This window comes from Pinus tabuliformis, chromosome J (genome assembly GCF_031772625.1).
Source record: "Pinus tabuliformis cultivar Carrire ecotype Pingquan chromosome J, CPIR1, whole genome shotgun sequence".
In the NCBI taxonomy this organism is placed as follows: Eukaryota; Viridiplantae; Streptophyta; class Pinopsida; order Pinales; family Pinaceae; genus Pinus; species Pinus tabuliformis.
In genome coordinates, this window is record NC_142295.1 from 690000985 (window position 1) to 690023755 (window position 22771).

Genomic DNA, 22771 nt, shown 5'->3' on the forward strand with positions numbered 1-22771 from the left:
AATGCTTCCTGTAACTTGTGAACCATTTGGGAGGAAATTCTGTTGGTCGACGATCGTAATCCCTCCTTCAAACGGGAATGCGATCTTCCTAAAATAAGTCATCACGACAGCCGCCATGGCATAAATCCATGGTCTTCCCAGTAGGATGTTATAATCAAGATTTCCATCAATGACTTCAACATCAATTTCTACTGTTTTTCCTCCAAGTTCAACTTTCAAGTTATTAAGGATACCATAAGGGGTATAAGTCCTTCCGTCGAAAGCCTTTAATGTCGTCGATGATCGAGACAAGGTTGGAGATCCTAAAGTTTTCCAGCAGCTCATCGACATAATACATGACGATGCCCCCTCATCAATTATCGTTCTGTGAACAGTCTTGTTGAGGGCTTTCACCTGAATAAGGAAAGCTAGTTGAGCTGGTAACTGAGGATCATATCCCTTGTGATCAAAGGATACCAGATTTGAATCCTTAGGATCTACTCCACCAATTGTTGATAACAACGCCTGCCTTTGGGTTGGACAATTTTGTAGCACTTCAAGAGTCGACATAGCGGATGGCGATTGGGCCAAATATTCCACTATGTTATAATGCTGTGCCGCTCTGGCCCGAGGATTAAATGTCGACTTGTGTACTACACCCTTTGGCGGTTTTATTGTTAATTCAGGTATGATTGGTGGTACAACTTCTGTCGAAGTTGTTGTCGAACTACTTGGTTGATCTTTAACTTTTTCGTTCGACACCTGAGGATTCCCATAATCTTTGTTCCTTGTCGAAATCAAAGCATCATTCTGCTGTTTCGAAACCGACAACATAAGTACTTGCGACGGGGAAGCATTTCCACTATCAACCAAATTTTGACCTGGGTTGGGAAATGGATCAGTTAACACAGCTGATGTTTGGGAACTTTTAAAGAACCTCTTTAACTCAGCTTTGAATGGGCAATTCCTTGTGTAATGATCCTCATCATCACATATCTGACATGGATAATTTGGTTTCCCTTTTCCAGGAGGGTTTGAAGAATTCTCCTTAGGCAATGATTCGCCTTGTTTTTTCTTCTTCCCTTTGTTTTGTTTTTTCTTCTTGCTTCCTGGTTGATTGGTTTCTTTGCCTTTATCTTCCGATACGGCATTTACTTCCGAAGCAAGAATTTCTCCTTTTGCATTTTGATCTGAATTCTTACGGGCTTTCTTTGCGGAAGCCTTTATCGATTTCGTGTTTGCGGTGCCAATCACGCCATCACTGGCATGAGAGTCACTATTTGATTTAGGAGGGGGAGGAATTGAAAATTTTGGTCCAGGGGCGTCAGGTATTTTGTCATAGAGTGTGCCGGACTGGGTATACACCAAGTCCAAATACTGCGCACGAGCAATAACTTGCTCCTCTGTTACGACTCCCCCCTTGGCCACATCTTCCGTGATAGCCGGAAGTAACGACTTTATAAACCATTCAGCTAATAGCTGATCGGGAACATATGTTTTCACCATCCTACGACGACGACGCCACTCATGTATATGATCAGATATATGGGTAGCAGTTGTCTGTTTGAAGTTGGTTAATATTTCTGTTCCCGTTTCATACCTTATCGGTAACTGAAAGTGGGTTAAGAAGGTCGTGGCTAGGGAACTAAAGTTGTCGAAAGAGGCTCTTGGCAATTCAATATACCATTTAGCCGCTGTACCTGTCAATGTCCTCTGAAAAAGGCTAAGTCTTATCGAATCATCGTTAAGGGTGTTCGACGAACACCACAGATGAAAGGTCATCACGTGATTCGACGGGTCTTCACCTGGATTTCCATTGAATTTAGGAATGTCAGATGGAAGTTTATGAGGAATCGCTGGCCACCAAGGGGCATAAGCAATCGGATCGTTCGTTAACCGATGTAAATCAGGTAACTGTAAAGTCGCCACGAATGGTAACTGTTGATTCAGGTTAGGCGAAGCGTAACCGGGGTACGATGGAATCGCTTGAGCAATGGGTCTTTGCATACCAGCATAATGTAATTGATGTTGGTATGACTGATACGGTTGGTGGACTTGACCACTGTAAAGCGGTTGGTTTTGACCGTTTTGGATATACGGTTGTCCACTATTCGCAAAGATCTGCTGCTCAGAACCTTGGTATACTTGCTGGAACTGCGGTTGTTGGTATTGTACAAGCCATGTTTGTGACACCATGTTCTGTTGCGCCATGCTAACCATTGGACCAAGGTGTGGGGTAATTGTACCCGTTTGTACTTGTGTCGACCCACCAGTTGGCGATTGTGGTTGTGACCCATGGTCAAGCGACTGTTGCATTACAACCTGAGAAATCTGAGGTTGACATGTAATAGGTATCGCTTGAACTTGCGACACGGTTACAATAGCCGGTGTGGTTGGGATGTTCGTCACAGGTACACACTGTTGCATAGAATATACAATCCTTGGTTGTTGAGGTAGCATGGGTACCCAACTACTTGATGCAATTCCAGTATAACCTGAACATTGTTGTGAACTCACGTATGGATACCCTCCCGGAGGGGGTAATGAAAGGGCATATTGCCCCCCATACGGTAGCAATCCGGAATTAAAAGGGATTGATGGCCCAGATTGACCTCCACGAGGATCAATCTGTCGAGTCTCAACATAAGAGTTGCCGGGTATTACTCCAGATGAACAAACTGGAACAGACCACACTGTCGAAATAGTCCCTTGGTGGACTCCTTCTAGCTGTTAAGAACTAGTTGGGACAGCTGGTATGCCGGCAAACATCGTCGGAGTGACGGCAGGAGCTTCTGCTGTCGCTGTGTCATTTGACACAGTCCTAGATGATGACGGTTGTTTAGACATTTTAAGTCTATCCAATAGATTGCCTAGCGATTCTACAGGAACTTCCACTTGTGGTGGGTTAACTTCTGATGAAGGAAATAGAGTGACCCCGACTCCAAAATGAGTTGGAGTACTTGCTTGCAGATCCTCTGCAATTTCCTCTATCGCAATCAAACCCGGTGGAAGAGGAAGACCGTCAGGTCCGTAAAATATTTCTGGTGCCGAAGAAGTGGTTGTTTCGACAGCGACAGTTGTTTGAGGAGCAAAACTCTCTGGACCGGTTACAGATGGAATTGGCTCAGTTACACAAGTGTTTGCCCCCAGACTAGGATCAGTATTACTGTCCTTCTGTGGCTGTTGAACTTCTTCTATAGAGGCAGGGTTTCCAGAAATGTTAGGAGTAACCGGAACCTCGGATGTAGTAGGAACACTTGTTCTAACTTTTAGAGGAGATTTTGAACCGGTTAAACGAGTTCGCTTCGCCCGTACTGTTTTCGATTCCGGGGACAAAGACAGTTGACTCGCAAGCCTCCGCGAACGACGGGTTTTCAATTGACTTTCTTCCACGATTGCGGATTACTCGATCAACCAAAATATTAAAAAGGGAAATTTGTGTTTCCGAATTGAATGAATTTTATTAGACGCTTTTAGACACAACTTGCTTTTTCACTTTTTAAGAGTCGAGAAAAAGCTAAAGATGACTCTAGTCTCCTTCGATGTATTAACGAGCCCGAAGTGACAAATGCTTGGTTGGACTTTTTCAGTTATAGAGTTTGAAAAAGGCCAAAAGAAACTGCTCTGGAGATCTAGGCAGAGGGTGTGCCAAACCTTTCGCAAAACCACAAAATACGTTTTACGGTACGAGTGGTTGATCTTCGTGAATGCTGTGTTCACTGCATTGCGATCAGTAGGGCGGCCGACACGGTTTCCTATGGATAAAGGCTTTGATCCTATAGGGGTCTCCCAATATATACGCGACGGTACGTGGGAGCACAAGTCCGTATTAGTGCCACCGACTCTCAGGAGGAATCACCCACCTTCGTCGAGATCGACAGTCACTATGTTTAACGACGCCGGAACACGTCTCTAGATTAGACCTCTAGATGTTTGCGTTATGTTTCAAAGCGTTGTTAGGTTCATTCAATATATTTTAAGTTGATCTTTTTAAAGTTTTCCTTTCAAGGTTCACCACGAGATGTATTGATACAAATTCCTAAATGCAGTCTAAGATGAGAAGCAAGCTTTTCCAATCTTTTCGACTTATGAAAATCTTAACTACTGAGGGAAAAGAGAGATAAAATCCTTTTCACACAGATCAAAGAGCACTCGCTAATGCACTTTTTCCCTAAATCAACATACAAACTTAATGCAAAATGCAAAAATGCAAGTATTTCTTTTCTCTTCCTTAATGTTTGTGCAATACAAAAAGAAAGCTGTTGTATAATTTTGAATTCAATTTCAAGCGAAAGCAAACAAGTTTGTCCAAAATCGAAAGACACCTTAAGATTTACTTGTTTCGACACTAGAAATATGTAAATTCAAACCATATGACGAAAGCGACAAGCTCAATCAGCTATGAACAACAAATAAACTAACTCTTAAGATCAAAACGACACTTAATCACAGGTCTAGATCTAAGAGGTCACAGCAAGACTGGTTCACTTTCGTAATGGGAAACTGTAAATGACACAAGAAATACAAAAGAACAAACACAGTTTCTTTATACAACTGAGGCGGAATAATGACAAAGGAAGTTGGTTTCAGATAGGCCCACTGACTGGCAACAAACAACAAAAACAATAGTGAAAACAAGGCAAGACACAGCAGGAAACCCCAGTAGCCCAAGCCAAGACTGGTCCAGCGTAGGTGGAACACTGCCTGTTTGACCTTCAGCGCAGGTAGCCCCTTCGGGAACTGCGCTGAAATGCAGACAGCCTTTGTACACCCTGCACTGAAGAACGAGACTTTCGTTCGTCTTGGTTTCCGGGTCACAGATTGCTCAAAAATTCACAGTTTTTGCTCAAATCAGAAGCTATCAGTCAAGGACACACTAAGGGATGTAAAGGAGGATGAAAAGATATCACTAAGAGCTTATTAGAGTCCTTGTGGATCAGCTCTTCAAATCATAAACTTGCTCAGAAACTGAGCTAGAGTAGCTGCCCTCTACTTTGTATTTGATAGATCCAAATACAGTTCGATTCGGTACTCCCTCTGTTTATGAAATGAATAGCAAGAAACACAAACAACCAACAAGATACGATCCCCAGCGGAGTCGCCAATTTGTTGTTGGGAAAAGTATCTAATGCAGAATGCCCCTATCCCACTCTAAGGGTGATAGTACCTCAGCAACAACTGAATGCAAAGCTATTCAAAGTTTCTTCTTTATGAGATGAGAGAGGGAAGAAAAGGATGATCTACTAACCGTTATCTTGCGCTAATAGTCGATCCAGTCTTCACTCCTTGCTGCTTGCTCCTAGCTCCTTGCTCTTTCACCGGCCCAGCTACACACAGATCCTGTAAAAGCACAAGAAAAGGAAACTACAAGAAGCATGCATCCATAATCGATTTAAGGATTAGCATAAACCAAATATACAAGCATCAATTCATCATCAAGATACATGCATATAGAAGAACCTCAAATACTTTATTGATAGAAGAAGCAAAGTTCTGAGAGAGTTACAACCACAGTAGGCCCAATCCAGCAACACCTCCCAGCAGAAAGAAATCTCCTCTTCACCTCCTTCAATCAAAACACCCAATAGCTCTATACTCAAACCAACAGCACTTCCTTACTTGCACAAAATTCCAGCCTTCCTAGACCTCATGAGAGAGATCTATATATAGGGTTTTGGAGAAAGGATGAGTCATCTTGAGACTGGCATAAAGCTGACTAGTGTCCTCTCCCACTTTAGTTAATCTTCAGTTCTTGAGTCCACTTGGAGAATCTTGCTTCCACTTGGAGATCAAGACCCTCTTACTCATCACTAGGCGAATTCCTTGACCCAAGTGTCAGTTTGGAAGCTTCCTGGGCAGTTGACACCTTGCAGAATGACTGTGCCACTTGGCCAATCTCGCCCAGCGCAGGTAGCCTTCATTAGTTTTGACCTTCAGCGCAGGTACAGAGAGGAGCAGTTGACATTCAGCGCAGATGCTCAGTGGAGCAGCTGACATGATCCAGAAATAGCCTGTTTTTGAGTGTTTTCAGGTGGAGAACTGATTTTCAGTGCTGTGGTTTGCTGACCTTGTTCCTCTAAGGGTAAGAACAACATGTTTAGGGACTTTGGATCCCTCAGATTATTGACATTCCATGCTCCATGCTGATAGGCACAAAAATGTCTATAACAGTGGTGAACCTTGAAAGGCAAACTTTAAAAAGATCAACCTAAAATAAATTGAATGAACTTAACAACGCTTTGCAACATAACGCACAACATAGAGGTCTAAGCTAGAGACGTGTTCTGACGTCGTTAAGCCTGGTGAATGTCGATCTCGTGGATGGTGGGTGATTCCTCCTGAGGGACGATAGCGCCAGTACGGATTGTGCTCCCACGTACCGTCGCGTATATATTGGGAGACCCCTATAGGCATAAAACCTTTATCCTTAGGAAGCCGTGTCGGCCGCCCTACTGATCGCAATGCACTGAACACAGCATTCAGGAAGATCGACCGCCCGTACCCTAAAAAGTATTCTGCGGTTTTGCGAAAAGTTTGGCACACCCTCTGCCTAGAACTCCAGAGCAGTTCCTTTTGGCCTTTTTCAGACTAAATAACAGAAAAAGTCCATCCGAGCATTTGTCACTTCGGGCTCGTTAAAACATCGAAGGAGACTAGAGTCATCTTTAGCTTTTTCTCGACTCTTTAAAACTGAAAAAGTAAGTTGTGTCTAAGCATCGTTAAAAATTTATTTTAAACGGAACAATCACCCTTATTCCTACGTTGATCTTTAGGTTGAAAAAATGGAGCACACCAACCAAGGAATTCCCCTTGGTGGAAATCCTAGTCCCTTCTCCTCTTGGGGAGATGTTGGTGCGCCCTACATGGCCACATTGTCGCTTCCAGGACTGACAATTGGCCTGCCAGTCTGGCTCTTTTCAACCAATGTTGTTCAAAACACCACCATTCCTGAATAGTCGAGTCAACAGTTAGACCAGATCAGAGTTGCCAACCAGCCTTCTACCTCATCTAACTCTTCCTCTCCTCCTTCCTCTTCGCTTGATGGAACTGGTAAAACAAAAAACCAAGTTCCTAAGGAGAAGAAGGAAAAGAAGAAGAAAGAGAAGAGGAAGAAGGAGCCAAAAGCGACTGGGGGCAAACGAGAGTCATCTGACAAAAATCCACACACAGCACTGACCAGGCCTAAATCGCCATGTGTCATATGCAAGGGAAACCATTTCCACAGAGATTGTCCCTGTATCCCTCGAATACTAAGGGACTGGTCTCCCCGTTTGCACGATTCGGTAGCGTCAGCCTCTGATAGCCATGTTGACTGCTCACCGTCAACTAGTGAAAGTGAAGTCCTAGGACAGAGAGGGAAATCTAGATTTCCCTGCAAACTGTGTGAAGGCGATCACGCCATCCACCGTTGTCCCTTCTTAGACGAGGCTAAAAGAGTTCTGGAAGATCGCCCGATTCTACGAGTGCAACTTCCTCCTGGATATCAAAAACTCCTGCCAAGTCCTTCACTAGTTGAGAACCCGGCTGGCCCACCCAGGTGGTCAGCCGAAGCACCTATCATTGAAGATGAACCGTCTGGATCCATGCCTGACGAAAGTCAAAAGGTTGATACGGTAGTTGACCCGGTTTTGCCTTCAGAGGCTCTATCTTCGAATGATACCATCACAGAGGAGAATAAAGACGACACCGTCCAAATTCTCTTCATCAACACTAACTCTGATGAAAAAGGGGGCAGTGCCCCCATTCCTTTATCGCAAGAAGGAAGTTCGTCAGAGCGATATCCGGCCGTCTATTCGGTCCCACCACCAAGAAACCTGGTTGTGTCCTTTGACTGGAACCAACTAGGCAGACCCCGGTTGCCAGCAAGCATACCGTTCAGAATTATCGTTCAAATATACAGAATGGTGATGGCTAGCACTATCATTGATGAGGGGGCATCTGTGAGTATCCTTTCCTCTATTGCTTGGAAAGCGCTTGGTTCGCCAGCACTTTTACCTGAAATGAGAAATCTATCAGGTTTAGATAAAGGAACCAGTCGACCTTTAGGGATCCTCCCCAATGTGCCCATAACATTGAAAGGGAAGACCATTCAAATGAACGTGATGGTCGTTCAAGGACCCTTGGATTATAACCTACTCCTTGGACGAGACTATATATATTGCATGGGAGCCATCGTCTCCTCACTCTTTAGAGTAATGTGTTTTCCGCATGAAGGAAGAGTGGTCAAGCTCATGGACCAACTTTCATTTCCCGGATCGCGCATCGCAAATAGTCATATACCATCCCTAAATGGTCTCTTCACTCAAGAAATGTCTCAACCCACGGTCCGTCCTCCTGATGAGCGCGAGTAATCCGGGAGGATATGACTGGAACCCAGGGGGCATGCGTCCTGGCCTGCTTCGGCAGGAAAACTTTGGGTATAGAGTAGGTTTCCGCGGGAGAATATGACTAGTATGTACCCCATCCGTAGAGGAAGAGGGGTTATTCTAGAATAAGATTCTCTTGTCAAAGTTATGTGAGAGGGCGGGTCTCGTCACTCACCTTCGTTTATCTCGGTAGACATCGCCGAAGAAGTGTTTTGTTGAAAGAATAACAGAACAATCTTTGGGTAGCCTGAAAGAGGTAGGCCTCTTCCGGTAAAACAAATGTTTTATCTGCAAATTGAGGGGTAACCTTGAAATCGTACTTTATGCCTGGAGGCATGCAAACCTTTTGGAGTGCAAGCAAGGGGCGGCTATTTATTTTTTAAATTTTTAGGTCCTCCCTTTAAACCTGTAGGTCTAACCCTTTAAACTCGTAGGATTAGTCGTTTCCAAACTTGCATAACGAAAGGATGCGGAGCATAGCTTTGTAAGATGAAGCTCCATAAAAAATAGAATCTTAATGAGACATTCTTATCATATGACTGGGTAATCGAGCAGTTTTAGCACACAGTTCATGCTCATTAAAAAATAAACGCAAGATTCGAGCAGTTTTAGCGCATAGTTCATGCTCGTTAAAAAATAAACATAAGATCGAGCAAATGTTTCCACCCGCGTTTAAGCTCGTTAAAAAATGAACTATCCCGGTAAATAACCACTGTGAATGTAATATCATCAGCCATTAAAGCCTTGGTCGTGTTTGCACCGTCACCTCCACTTTTCCATTGGCCGATCGTTCACCTCCATATGTTTGTTTACCCATTTTGAGGAATAGCTGAGAAGAGTGATTTCACCTAGCCATCCTTGTGACACTGCCGTGATTGGAAAATTCCAACCTGTACCTGGAATCAGCTGCTATCCCTGTTTATCACTCATTCCTCAAAAGACGAGTCTTCTTTAAGCTCTTTTCAACTGACTCGTAAAATATGAAAAGATTGCCGAGTCCTTGGCCTTCCAGCTCGTTAAAGGGACAGGAAGAGCTATCCCTCCTCTAGATTTTAATCTTTTTGGACCTGAGGGATTATTGCACAAAAAGATCGAGCGCTTGTTTTATTCGGCTCGTTAGAACTATCGAAAACTCATCCCTTCTGTATTGTTTTATACTTTTTCGGACTTAAGGGATTAGATGACGAAAAAGGACTTTTGGAGTTGACTTTATGTACCTTTTCAGACTCTCTAAAAATGAAAAGGACCGAGTTATCCTTGTCGTTAGACTCGTTAAAATCATTAAATAGCGACAAACTTGTCTTTAGACGAGAACGAGTTTCACTATCGCTAGGCTCGTTAAAACATAGCGATGGGCTTGCCCGAAGGGTAGGTTATAGAACAAGCATATGTTATACTCCTCAAGCTTGACAAAAATAAAGAGGTATTGGTTAGCAATGACTGGGGAAAAATTGGGAGAAACTAAAGAAAACTTTGATGGTAGCAAGTCGCTCTTGAACATGACACTTTTCCTCCGTACCACAATCGGGTTGGGTTGTTTCATTCACCGATCACATCCATGGTCTCGCCATACCATCCATATTTGGGGTAATGCTACCTATCCATCGTATCAGTGTCGCCATATGTTCAAGAGAAGTCGTTCAGAAAAAGTCAACCGTGTCCCATCCACTGCCATACATTATCCTTCATCCTTTCATGACCGCCACCCTGAATCATATGTCACAGATCGTTTTCACCTCCATTAAAATCATTAGCTCCGTTCTGTGTCACTGATGTGGGATTCATCAAGGCCCTCCTTTGACAGATCGCTTCTTGTCGACATCAGCTCATTATCCAAGAAGTTGATCTAGGAACAACCCCTTCAGTACTTTGAAGCTTGCATGCCACAATGGCAAGTTTCTCACTTTCGGTAACAGGTATACATCAATGACCTTCGACTGAAGGATTTTGCGTGGTGTTCGGCGCCAAGTCCTTTATTCACACCACGTGAATTGTACTGCAGTACCTTGAGGGTCATTATCATTATCGGTGATTCCTCTCACGCTTGTTAACGGTTTACATCATTGACCGGTAATCAAGCGATGTCTTTCCATGTTCGACTTCAGAACATTTCTCACATGGATCGACTTGTACTTAGAGTGAAGATCAAACGAGTTTGAAGACCCCGGATCTAGTTTCATCCATCCGGGCTGCGATATATATTCAGGAAAGATAAAGACATTGACATGTACATCATTGCAGCAGATAATCATCCTACTCAAAGGATGATAATTTCATCAAAATTATCAGTCTACCATCAGACGATTGTCTGTTCTATGTACAGAAAAATGAATTTATAAAGCTGAGCATGGGAATGCCCGCCTCAGCTAGATCATGAAAGCAGTATGAAAAATAATGTATTGTATTGTATCTTATTACAGGTCTCCTCCCAGCATTGGATGAACTTCGGATCCCCCTGATAAAGCATTTCGCCCGATAAACAGCCTCATACTTTAGGGGGCAACTGTTATAGACATTTTTGTGCCTTACAACATTGAGCATGAAATGTCCATAATCTAAGGGATCCAAAGTCCCTAAACATGTTGTTCCTACCCCTAGAGGAACAAGGCTAACAAACCACAACAATTCACAGAAGTTCTCCACCTGAAACTGCTCAAAAACAAGTCAATTCAGGATCATTTCAGTGGCTACACTAGCTGTGTGCGCTGAATGTCAAAGCCTGGCTACCTGCGTTGAATGTCAACTGGAACACTAGCTACCTGCACTGAACGAGAATGGACAAGTGGCAGGCTCATTTCTCAAGGTGTCAAAACCCAGGAAGCTTCCAAAATGACACTTGCCTCAGGGAATTCGACTGGTGATGAGTAAGAGGTTCCAAATCTCCAAGTGGAAGCAAGAACCTCCAAGTGGACTCAAGAACTGACAGAGGGAGAGGACACTAGTCAGATCTCAAGCTGACTCATCCTCTCTCCAAACATCTATATATGGATCTCTCCTCCATGAGATCTAGAGGCTAGAATTTTGTGATTGCAAAGAATTGCTGTTGGTTTGAGATTGGAATCATTGGGTGCTTAATGCTTTGAAGGGGGAAAAGAGAGGAATTCCATTTTCTGGGAAGGAGATGCTGGATTGGAGCCCTCTGGGTTGTATCTCTTCCTGAACCTTATTATTCATCAATAAAGCTATCTTGGTTTCTCCTATATGCTGATGTATTTTGATGTATGAATGTATTAGCATGTTTAGTTTATTTCTAATCCTAAACTAGTTATGAATGTGAATACCTGTCTTTGTGTAGTGTTCTTCTCTTATCTCAAGTAGCTGTTCTCTTGTTGCAAGTAGCTATTCTCTTGTGATCTTTCAGGAAGTTGAAGCTGGATAAGCAAGAAGGCAAGTAGCTGTGAACACCCAAAGAGAAGAGAGACCGGATCGAGGGACAAACGGAAGACACCGATAAGTCTATTGATCTCTCTTCTTTCACATTTCATAAAGGAAGAAACCAGCATAGCTGTACTCGTTTGTTGCTAAGGCACTGTCACACCTTAGGTGGATAGGATCGTCCTGCATAGGCATTTTTCCCCACAACATCAGGTGGCTGGGAGGTCGACTCTCCCTCCTTCTCTTTTAATTCTTTTTCAAGTGCTTGCTTTGTATCAGTTAATCTTTCATTGAGTTTCATGAGCAGGTCCATCATGTCTTCCTCTGATTTCTGCTCTATAATTTATGCAGTCTCAGGGTGCCTTGAAGGAGGTAGCTTCAACTGTTTCCTCAGGGAAGTAATGTCCTCTTCCTTTTTCTTGATTAGTGCCTTTATGCCTTTAGCATCTTTGGGGTCATGTCCCAGTTCCATGATGATATCTTCCAATGATTTGATTCTATTATCTTTGGCCAGAGAAGAAGCTTTTTCCCAATCTAACTGACTTGTTGTGTTGTCTAAGGAACTTTGTAACTGGTGGGCCAACATTGCTTTGTCAGCCATTGTAGAATAAACCATTTTTCCCGTCTGCATGTGGAGTTCAATCTGGTCCATTGGCTGAATGTCTTTGGCTAGGAACCCTAAGTTTGTTCTGATGTAATCTGCTGCAGACTGGAGTTGTTGTACCTTTGGCTTAAAATAACTCATAATCATTTTGCCTTCTTTAATGTCATAGGCAGACATTAACCTTTGCTGGTTTGAGGGGGCCATCTTCAAGTATTGATTGTACATTTGAATTCTCACAGGGTCATTTTTTGCCTTAATTTTTGTAAAAGTCCATTTGATGTCAGAGGGTTGTTTGCTTTCTGGCTTGGTAGATGATACTTCAACACTGTGCTGCCTCTCTAGCTCCTGCCTATGTGAGCTAGTTGATGTATCTACCACTGGGGAAGTCTGCTAGATGACTAACCTCTCACCTCTTAGGTTGTCTGTTGTTTCTTCAATGATTTCCTCTTCTGACAGAGGATCCAATCTTTTCCTCTTTGCACCTGGTTGTTCTGCAGGTCCACTAATAGGTGTGTCCTCTTCTCTGTCTCTCTTCTTGCTTCTTTCCTCATTTAGAGGAGTTTGTAATGCTAGGATTTCTGCTGCTTTATATTGGGCAGGAAGAATTTTTACTTGTTCCTGTTCTTTGGACCCCCCTGGCTGATTAGTCATGATTGGATGCTCTGTAGTTTCTACATCTTTGCCCTTCGAAGTCCCTGTGATTGATGTGCTAGCTTTCTGTGCAGGCTACTGAGAAGTTCTAGCAGAAGATGTTCCAACTCCTGATTGTTGAGGCAGTTTGAAAGATACCAGTCCAAAAGAGTCTAGGTCAAGGGTTTTTTCAAGATCTTTCATAGCCTTTTCCATTTTTTCTTGCTCACTAATTTCTTCTATTAAGGTCCCTTCTACCCTTTCTTCTTGATTTACATTCTATTCAATTTCTGGGATCCTATGATGTACATACACTGATAGATTGTACCTTACCCTTCTGTCACTTATGAAACTACATGGGTCATATGGCACCCACCCAAAACTCTTCTTCAATCTAAGGTGGTCTTCTAACATCTTTTCAGCATCCTTCCATGCATCCCTATCATGGATAACATAAGGTCCTAACTGGTTTTTGATTCTCAGTTGAGCTTTCTTCTTTACATTACAAAATTGGGTTAAATCTACATGGATGATCTGCCTGAAATATTCTAATGCAAATAACCTCATGGGCACATATTTAGGCAACTTAAAAGGGAAAAGTTCACACCCATACATTCTGATCTCTGTGTGATTCTGGTAGAGGTACCAGTCACCTATTTTGTAGTTTTTGGAAAGCTGCAAAATCTTCTTCATGTCACCAGTGATCCTAGGAGGAGGGGCTCCTATCAACAGAGTGGAGGCTAGGTGTACAAATAAGTCAATGAATTCACTATAAGTATAAGGGCACTCATAGGTATTGTGGAAGACTGAGCTCCAAAAGATCACAGACCTTCGATTTCCCTTTGAGTCTAATTTCCTGATGGGAAATGGAAAGTTGTCTGGCTGATAATATAACAACAGATGGTATATAAAAGATGTGTATTTGAACACTCCTTCCCTCTCCAAATTCATGAATTGAGCATGGATTTTGTTGGCAATGAAAGTGGCATAGTCATATTTGACAGCAGGGGGCTGTCCTGGAGTAAATATAGATAATAGAACCAGGGTGATATCATCCACATATTCACTGGACCTAAATCCCAAGACCGAGGATATCATGTCAACAATAAGCCTACCAGTTTCAGTGAAAAAAGCGTGCAGATAAGGAGGAGGGCCTTTAGGTTGGTGCTTTGGTGACATGAACATCTGAGCAATACTGGTTATCTCTGAGCTAGGCAATTGAGAAGATTTTTCCAGCAAAAATCTCATGGAAAGAGGAGCAAGAGGCTCAATGGAATGGAAGTGTATCATCTCATTGATGGATTTAGCAGTTATGGAAAAAAGGACATCTTGGGAAGAAGACATAACTGCTCTGTGGACAACGTCATAGCTGGCACAGCATTGGTGATTGATGTCTGGGAAAACATGGACTGATAGGAGGAAGTACATGGAAAGGTTTGATTCTCATAGTCCAAAAATATCAGAATTGCTTAGATAACTATCCCTAATTTGGTAGAAGTCTTGAAGATGATTATAATCAGTGGTTAAGTCCTTTATTTGAAATTCTTTGTCTACAAGAGGTAGATAATTCAAGTCTTTGTGAGGTGCATTTATAGGCACGACATTCAGGGCTGCGGGGGCCTCCATGTTTGGTTCTTGTGTTTTCAAACTGGAATTTAGGATTGTTGTGGAAAATTGGACTGAACAGCACGTCTACGAGCCTTTTTATGGGCTAAACAGACTGTTCTTGACTCGAATTTGGTTTTCACAGGTAGAACTTTCAGTGAAAAAGCGGAATTTACAGGGTTACTAGTAAAATGGATAAATACCTGGACTATGGAGGAAAATCAAGTAACTTTAGATCGAATGACAGAGGGAAGAGGGCGATGTTGTGGTCTTCTTTGGCCGGGTGTCGGTTGAAAAGCTGGTACAGTGGCTCTGATTGTTGTTTTGTATGGGAGCGTGAACAAAGAGAATTTACAATGAAAATGATATTTCGACGTTTTTTAACAAAATTCGGGTTGGCGGGTAATTTTTGGCATTTATTGAGCAGATGACATTAGCATGACGAGACACTTTGTCATTTAGCAGGGGGTACGGGACGGTGATGTGGCAGTGATGTCAGCGACGGGTCAGCGGGAGGGCGGTAAGTGTTTTTTCCCCGGACCGCTTATAGGCTAAAGTGATTTCAGACAGGAGGGTCGCGAGTAGCCCGGGCAGTCAACACATGTTCTGGTACGGGCGGTGATACCGCCAATTCCCCGAATGTTAAAGTGCAGTGGCGGAGGGGGTTGCAAAATGACCTGTAGCCATTGGATCTGGGGCCGTTGATCTGATGGTTGGCGCTTAACGGAGGTGACGGAGGGTTAATGTGCGAGGGGCCCAGTATTAAATAATGGTTTATAACAGTACCGGGGTGATTTTCATTGGTTATCGGGGTTGAGATTAGGTTATTAATTAACCAAAAGTTAATTAATCCTGAATTTATGCATGCAGAGGTTATTAATAATCTCTAGATGAGCTATTAATCCCTATTATACGCAGTGATATGGTTTATTTAACCAGGGTGGGGTATATACAATAGAGGGGGATTATATTATATATAGTACGGGATAAGGGTATCTTTTTCAGGGGAATTATATAATACAAATTAGTGTTAATATGAAAAATGAAAGAAAGCGCTAAGTTTACATGTTTTGGAATTTTTACATAAAAACTTAGGCTCAAAGGGAAGAGAAGGGGTCTATACACGAAAGATGGCCATTTTCATAAGTAAAATGGGAGTTTACTGAGGCAATAATGAAATGAAATGAGTGAGCTTTTGGGGATATTAAGCAGATCTTAATATCTCAGGGGGAAAATTAGTAAATGATTAAGGAAAGTAAGAAGGGGGAATTAGTTATGCTTTGCTTGACCTGTATCCAAACATTTGCCATGGTACTTGTGATAACAGTAAGATGAACAACTTGAGAAACAAAATCAATGACAAGTATGCTTCTGCAGCACTAAAACTGCCTACCCAGCCTACTGTACCTAACATTTTTTCTCCTTTCTTTCTGGGTGCACTTCAACTGGCAAACCCTCATCAATTTTCTTTTCTTTTACATGATAAACCTATTTAAATCTGCACTTATTTCTTCCAAGGGCTCAGATTAAACAGTTGAGCTCCTTTGCTTCTCTACCTATCTACTTATCTACCAAGTTTAAACAGATTGGGACAGATTTTTATTCCCTATCCCTAAAACGGGAAATTCAAACATGAATTGGCTAGGATGAAGCTATTTGGCCAGTCATAAAATGTGGCAAAAAGTTCAACAAGCTGTACATGATACTTTATTTACTAAAAATGAAATAGTAGTGGCATTTGGACTTGCACACTTTCTTGGTCTTTTTCTTTGGGGTTCATTCCTTTCATTTTTCTGACCATCTCATTCTTTTTTACCCTTTGATTTTTTTTTATGGTATACCCTCTTTTCATTTTTTAATTTTTTTCAAAATATGGAAAACCTTTACAACAAGAAAAGGTATGAACATATTGTAGAGCTAATCAAGTCAATCATGAAATATGACACCTATTGGTATAGGAGCATAACACCTACAAAGGTTGACTTTCCTGTTGTAAAGGTTGACCTTGCTGCTACAAAGGTTGGCCTTTTTGATACAAAGGTTGAGTAGGCTGCTGAAAAAACTGAGTTTGTTACTACAAAGGCTGTTAAGATTGTTGTGAAGGTTGCCCCTGCTATTGCAAAGGTTGCCCTTTTTGCTGTAACAATTTCCCTTGCTACTGCAAGAGTTTCCCTTACTGTTGCAAGGGTTGTTGGACAGTTCCTTGGGATATACCCTGTGGGTATTGGAAATTTCCAAATTGAATGCGACCATATCCACTAGGAATAATGGATTGGCTAGGCTAGACATAAGCTCCTGCTTGTGGAGTGTAAGATGGATTGACCAAGGCTTGTGAAGCATATGGGACATAAGCCTGTTGGAGTGGAATATGAGCCGTATAAGGCTTCTGATACTGGATATTACCCGACCTAGATGGGCCAACATGGTTAGGAATACCACTAGAATAAGGTGGATTGACTCCAACCATGTGAGCTTGTAATCCACTCGCATTGGTTTCACTTGACACAAGAGGAATATTTGGATTCCCCCCCCGGCGGCAACACATTCTGTCCACTTGACAGAAGGGTGGAAGAACTAACTGAAACCTTACATGAAATAGTTGGTTGCACTGGAATAGACGGTTGAAATGAAGATACAGGTTGCGATGGAATCATAGGTTGAACGGGAACTGACATGAAAACAGTTTGTACAGAAGTTTGAAGGGTCGTGTTTGGAATGAACAAACCAAAAGTTGGTATGGAATTTGAAGACCAAATGGGATTTTGATACAAAGACAAAGCACTAGGAGTTCCTGAAACTAACTGGGTTAGGGTTGTATAACCAGGTGGAAGCATAGCCCCACTAGTTTTAGGAAGTGTGAGAGATGGGACTCTTCATGTAAAAGGAAAGCCTTCTAGAGGAAATTCATACCCTTTTTCATCATCGACATGAGGCATATGAGTAGAAAAAAATTCAAAATGACCCAAAGAAGAGGTTGGGATCTCACCTTCTAAATCCATGGGTGGAAAAATTGATGAGGAGGAACCTGAGATGTATGAGGAGATAACTCCAAAGGAACCCTAGGTTGGTCGTAAGGACTATAAGGATACTGAGGAGATATCACAATAGGATCGAATAAGGGATTTGGGAAATAAATAACAAGCCTATGCGGACTCTCAGGGGTCTGTATAGGATTGTTAGAGGTCTCAGGATCAGATTATTGAGGTGACTAGGAATTTGATGGTGATGGACGAGAAGACAGGGGTTGGATACTTAGAATAATCCCAAGTTCAAAACCTCGATCTTCAAGTGACTAAGGAAGATCTGGATGAACTCCTTGTGAAGACCCTTCAGTATTAGACAACGAAGGGGAACTTTGGGGCGAACTCAATGGTTCAGCCATGATGACTTTCTCTCGTGAGTATAAAAGGAAAGGATATTCATTGAAAGTTGATTTAAAATAAAATTTACAATGATTTACTCAATATTGGGCCAAGAAGTAACTGCATGGGTTCGACATGTTATCGTGGGCAGTTATTTTTAGAAATAGAAACTTTGCCTTTTCGTGTTTTAAGAGTTGAGAAAAGGATGAAAAGGTGACTCTAATCGCTTTTGTTGGTTTAGTGAGCTTGAAATGACAAGTGCTCGATGATATTTTCAAATTTAATGAGTCATAAAAGATCGAAATGACTACTCAGGTAACTCTAGGAAAAAACGAGTACCAAGTAACTGTGAACTACAATATACACCTTAGAAAATAATTTTACAAAGGACTTGACGTATCTGTAGGCAATCTCCTCGAATTTTATGTTTGGCGTATCATGTTTACAAGGTGACAAACTCAACTTCCTATGGATAAAGGTTTGCAACCTATGAGGGTCTCCCTTTATATACTCGATGGTACGGGGAGCACAAGTCTGTGCTACCACTGTCTAATGCAAGAGCATTGTGAACAACAACTGCTAAGTTTTATAGACTTTGGAACACGTCTCTAACATAGAACACTAAGTATGAATGTTAATGTTTCAAATTCTCCTTAGATTCATTGAGGTCAATTTTAAAGTTAATCTTTGAATTAAGTTTCAATTTTAAGTGCTCAACGATGTCACTTGTTCCTAGAATGCAACTAAATGATGAAAATGAACCTTTTCATTTGATGAAGGCTATTCTAACAAAGGAAAATAAAAAACCAATCAATGCATCAAACAATCCAAAAGTATCATTAAAAACTTTTCAATGAAATAAAATGAAAACTAATATTTCATTCTATTAACAAATGCAATGCCATAAAGGTGAAAATCTTTTTATTTTCACTAAAGATGCAATCAATGCAAACTAGTGCAAAAGAGAAAAAGAAAATGCAAACAATTCACTCATCATGAAAACCTCTTTCACTTTCCGATTTGAATGCAAGAAATGTTTCGATAATACGTCAATGATATCCACTATCACTTTCTAAAACACAAGAATAACAACAAGCACTTCCTTTTGATTCAATCCAAAACAAACAATTTTGTAATCTAATGCTTGCTAATGGAACTAATGTGACTTTCAAAGCATCTACTCAATTCAAAACTAATGAGAATAACTTTATACCAAATAACCAAAAGTGACTTGCAAAAGATGTCGAGACACAAAAGAACTCTTTCGACAAGGGTAATTGATCTCTGAAGAGAAAACCAATGGGTGAATGAAGGGTGACCTAGAAAACCTAGGAACCCCAAAAAGAAAATCAAGCTTCAAACACACTTAAACCAAAGCAAGAGGAAATTCCAGTTAGGAAAACATGTCAAACAAGACAATGACACTATAATCACATTGAAAACCCACTGCTAGAAGGAAAAATACTGATATCAAGAACAAAAACCTATTTTTTTTAAACTTCTGGGATCATCGCACCTATCATGGAAAAACTAGCGATAATCGTGACTGTAATCAAAACATCCACGATGTCATCAAAATTGTCAGGGAGAAAACTATGATGTTCGAGAAAGATAAGATAAACTAAAAAATCTTCAAGATCAGCAAAAACCAAGAACATTCAAGCACTTACCAATAAGTGAAAAAGTTACAGACTAACAAACAAGCCTGAAAACAAATGGTTAGTCAAACTCAACATAAAAGAACAGTGAAGGATTGAATGGAAAGGGTTATAGCTTCCCCAATGGAGTCACCATTTTTTTGTCTAGGTAAATCCTCTCTGCGGATAGAGACGATCCCTCTAGCCCAATGAGTGGGTCTAGCAACTGAAGTGACAATCTACCGGACATTGAAAAGAGAGACGAAGAATATGACCTACTTTGTTTTGATGTTATCCCCATCTCCTTCATTGAAGACCTTGAATCACTTGCGTCACGAGCTTGCTCCTACTGCTTACAACGTTTATGCACCTACACAAGAGATCAAGACACAACAAGGTATACAAATACAAATAGCTTATTCAAAAGTAACCTACTTAACTAATCAATGAAAGTTAAGCTAAATGATACATGAGCATACACATTTAGGGAAAATGAACCAGAAGTTGTATATTGATAGAAAATAAAGGGAATCATACAACCAAGCCTTGATGTTGATAGACTCTCCTTGAATGTATATCCAAGTCCAAGCTCAACTCTCCAAGCCAAATGAGTAGAATATAGACACAATCTTAGCATAAGGGTGCAATATAGGCGTAGACCAACCATTTGGGAATGGGAGAGAATGAATATATAGGCTAGGAAAGGGAGTTAGGATCTCTTAAAAGATAGGAGTAGGCCCTTATCTCAAGGAGGTAACTCACAGGATAAGACCAAGAGGCTAATTTGGGAGAATTCAACCTCATCCATGTCGAACAACCTCCAGGTCACCACTCTAGAAGCTTCTAGATCATGAAGCTTCTCATCCTCTTTGGGAAGATTGTCTTTTTGGGATCATCGCAGGTATACAAGTGAAAATAGTGTTGCCATTGTAGGTCAAGTATAGTGCAACAAGAGACCATTGTTGTTTTTAGTCTCATAAGGGCACTGATCCTCAAATTAGGGTTTTATATTTATTTCCTTCAGAGGAAGCTCAAGGCATTTTCCAATCAATGTCTTAGGAAAGATCTGATCTACATATATGAATGAGTACATTGCATAATGATCATGTTTCAGGCACTTCGGGGTATGTCACAAGGAAGTGCAGGAGGTGTGACAAAATACGATGTAACATTCTGACATCCCACATCGTATCTAGGAGCATTCAACACATTCAACTCATCTTTTTCCAAGTAAGTCTGCTTTTCATGTATTTTGTTGCTTTTCTATCACTTTTTGTATTTCACTTTATGTAAATGTTGTTTGCTTGGTTTTGTTGAATGTCTTTTGTCGTTTTAATGGATGTTAGCTTGTAGAAGCATTGTTTCAAGTTTTTCATTGCATCTAATTGTTGTCACATGCATGGTGTTGTTTATGCACCAATGGTCGTTGTTGCGGTGACCCGCTTCACACACATGCTTCTTTTCACATTTTTTGAATCCTTCACTCACTGTTTTCATTCATTATCATTAACTCTTGTTTACACTTAGCTTCACCATGTATTCAATACTTTTCATGTTTTCAGTCACCTATTGGTGGGTCTGGGTTGCCTTGGCCCGGATAACAATATGCATTTCTGAGAGTGAAGGCTCTATCTTCCCTCTAGAAACTATACAAATTTGGCCCAACATTGGCCTTCAAGCTTGCTTTGCGAAATTCTAGGAGGCACTGCCTTGCTGGCCCAAGAAATTACGCAATGCAGTTTGTTGGGTTTGCAGTCCTTGCTGACTAAAACTATGCATTATGTAGTTTCAGTCCTCAGCAGTCCAGGATGGACTGCGCGTTGCATAGCTCTAGAATTCAGTCAGCCTCCTCACATCCCGAATTGTGCTTTGTGCAGTTTTGGCAGTCAGTCTCCTAGCCTCTCGATGAAAATTGTGCAATCTTCCCAGTCAATCACCTTGGTATGTTGCATGTCAGTCTTCAAAGTTGCTATGGTTTTCAACTGAAATATTTCTGTCCATGAGTGTTTTTATGTCTCCAGGTATCGTAAGTGTTTATCCATATCTCAACACTACAAGTACAATGGCCTCCAAGAGAGCAGGGTCAAAGGACACTGTCAAGAGTGCAACTGGAGATGCAATTGAACAAGTGTCTATGATATTACCTATCTACGAAGACACCAAGTTTTTCATAGACAAAGATATCAAGATGAAATGGTAGGACATCAATGATACATTCTCAGGCACATTTGAGGAAAATCTGGAAGACTGCAGGGTCTATGTCAACATTCACAAGTCTGGCTTGTACCAGATTGCATGCAGGTATCCCACGTTTCCATGTGCGGACATGATCCACTGGATTGTCTCACATACTGATCCTGAGACCGTGGTGTTGAGTAGTGCCAGTGGAACACAGCTTTCTACCTTCAGGGTGAAGTAATTTCAGGAGATGTATCACTTGCCACAGTTGTTTATCACAATGGAGAAACCCTTTAACAGAACCAATAACAGTGCAAACTCAAGAGATATCTTGAAAAAATGGGCGAAAGAGCCAGCCAAGTTCAGGACAACACCCAACTAGGTTTACAAGATGAAGATACTGCAGAAGGTATATCAGCGCTTGGTCATCTTTGCATGCCTCTTATACGACCAAGAGAGCACATAGACCTTCCCGCAGAGTCTGGTGATTGCATTGGACCAACTGGCTAGCGAAGGAAGACCTTGTAATTGGTCTGACATGTTGGCTCTCAGATTGAAGGAACAGGTGACCGAAGTCTGGCATCTGCCCAAGGGTCAGCAAGAAAAGATATACATTTCCTATTACATTCTGGATGCAGTATATGCCTGTCAGTAATTCCTAGGCTTGGGTTGGGCATTGACGCCTTCGAAAACCTCGATGCACACTTATTGCAGATTGTTCTCCGAATGCAAGTTCCGTGGATGATCCAGGTGGATAATGGTGGCCACCCGCCTATTCCACTTGGACCCCCAACACTGTCTCTTTCATTTTTTCTGTTTCCTTAATTGTAGCAAAGTTTACTATTTTTGGTAGTTTTTTGGGTCCTGAACTTCCAAAACCGTTTTGAGGCCCTAAACGACATTTTTAGGTAAAATGGTGGGATAAAAAATGTCCCAAACCAGCTTGCCTATTTTTTTTGGATTTCTCTTCGAGATCTTTGAAACGAGGTATTATGATAGCTAAACAGAGATCGTATGCCAAAACTACGACCCAAG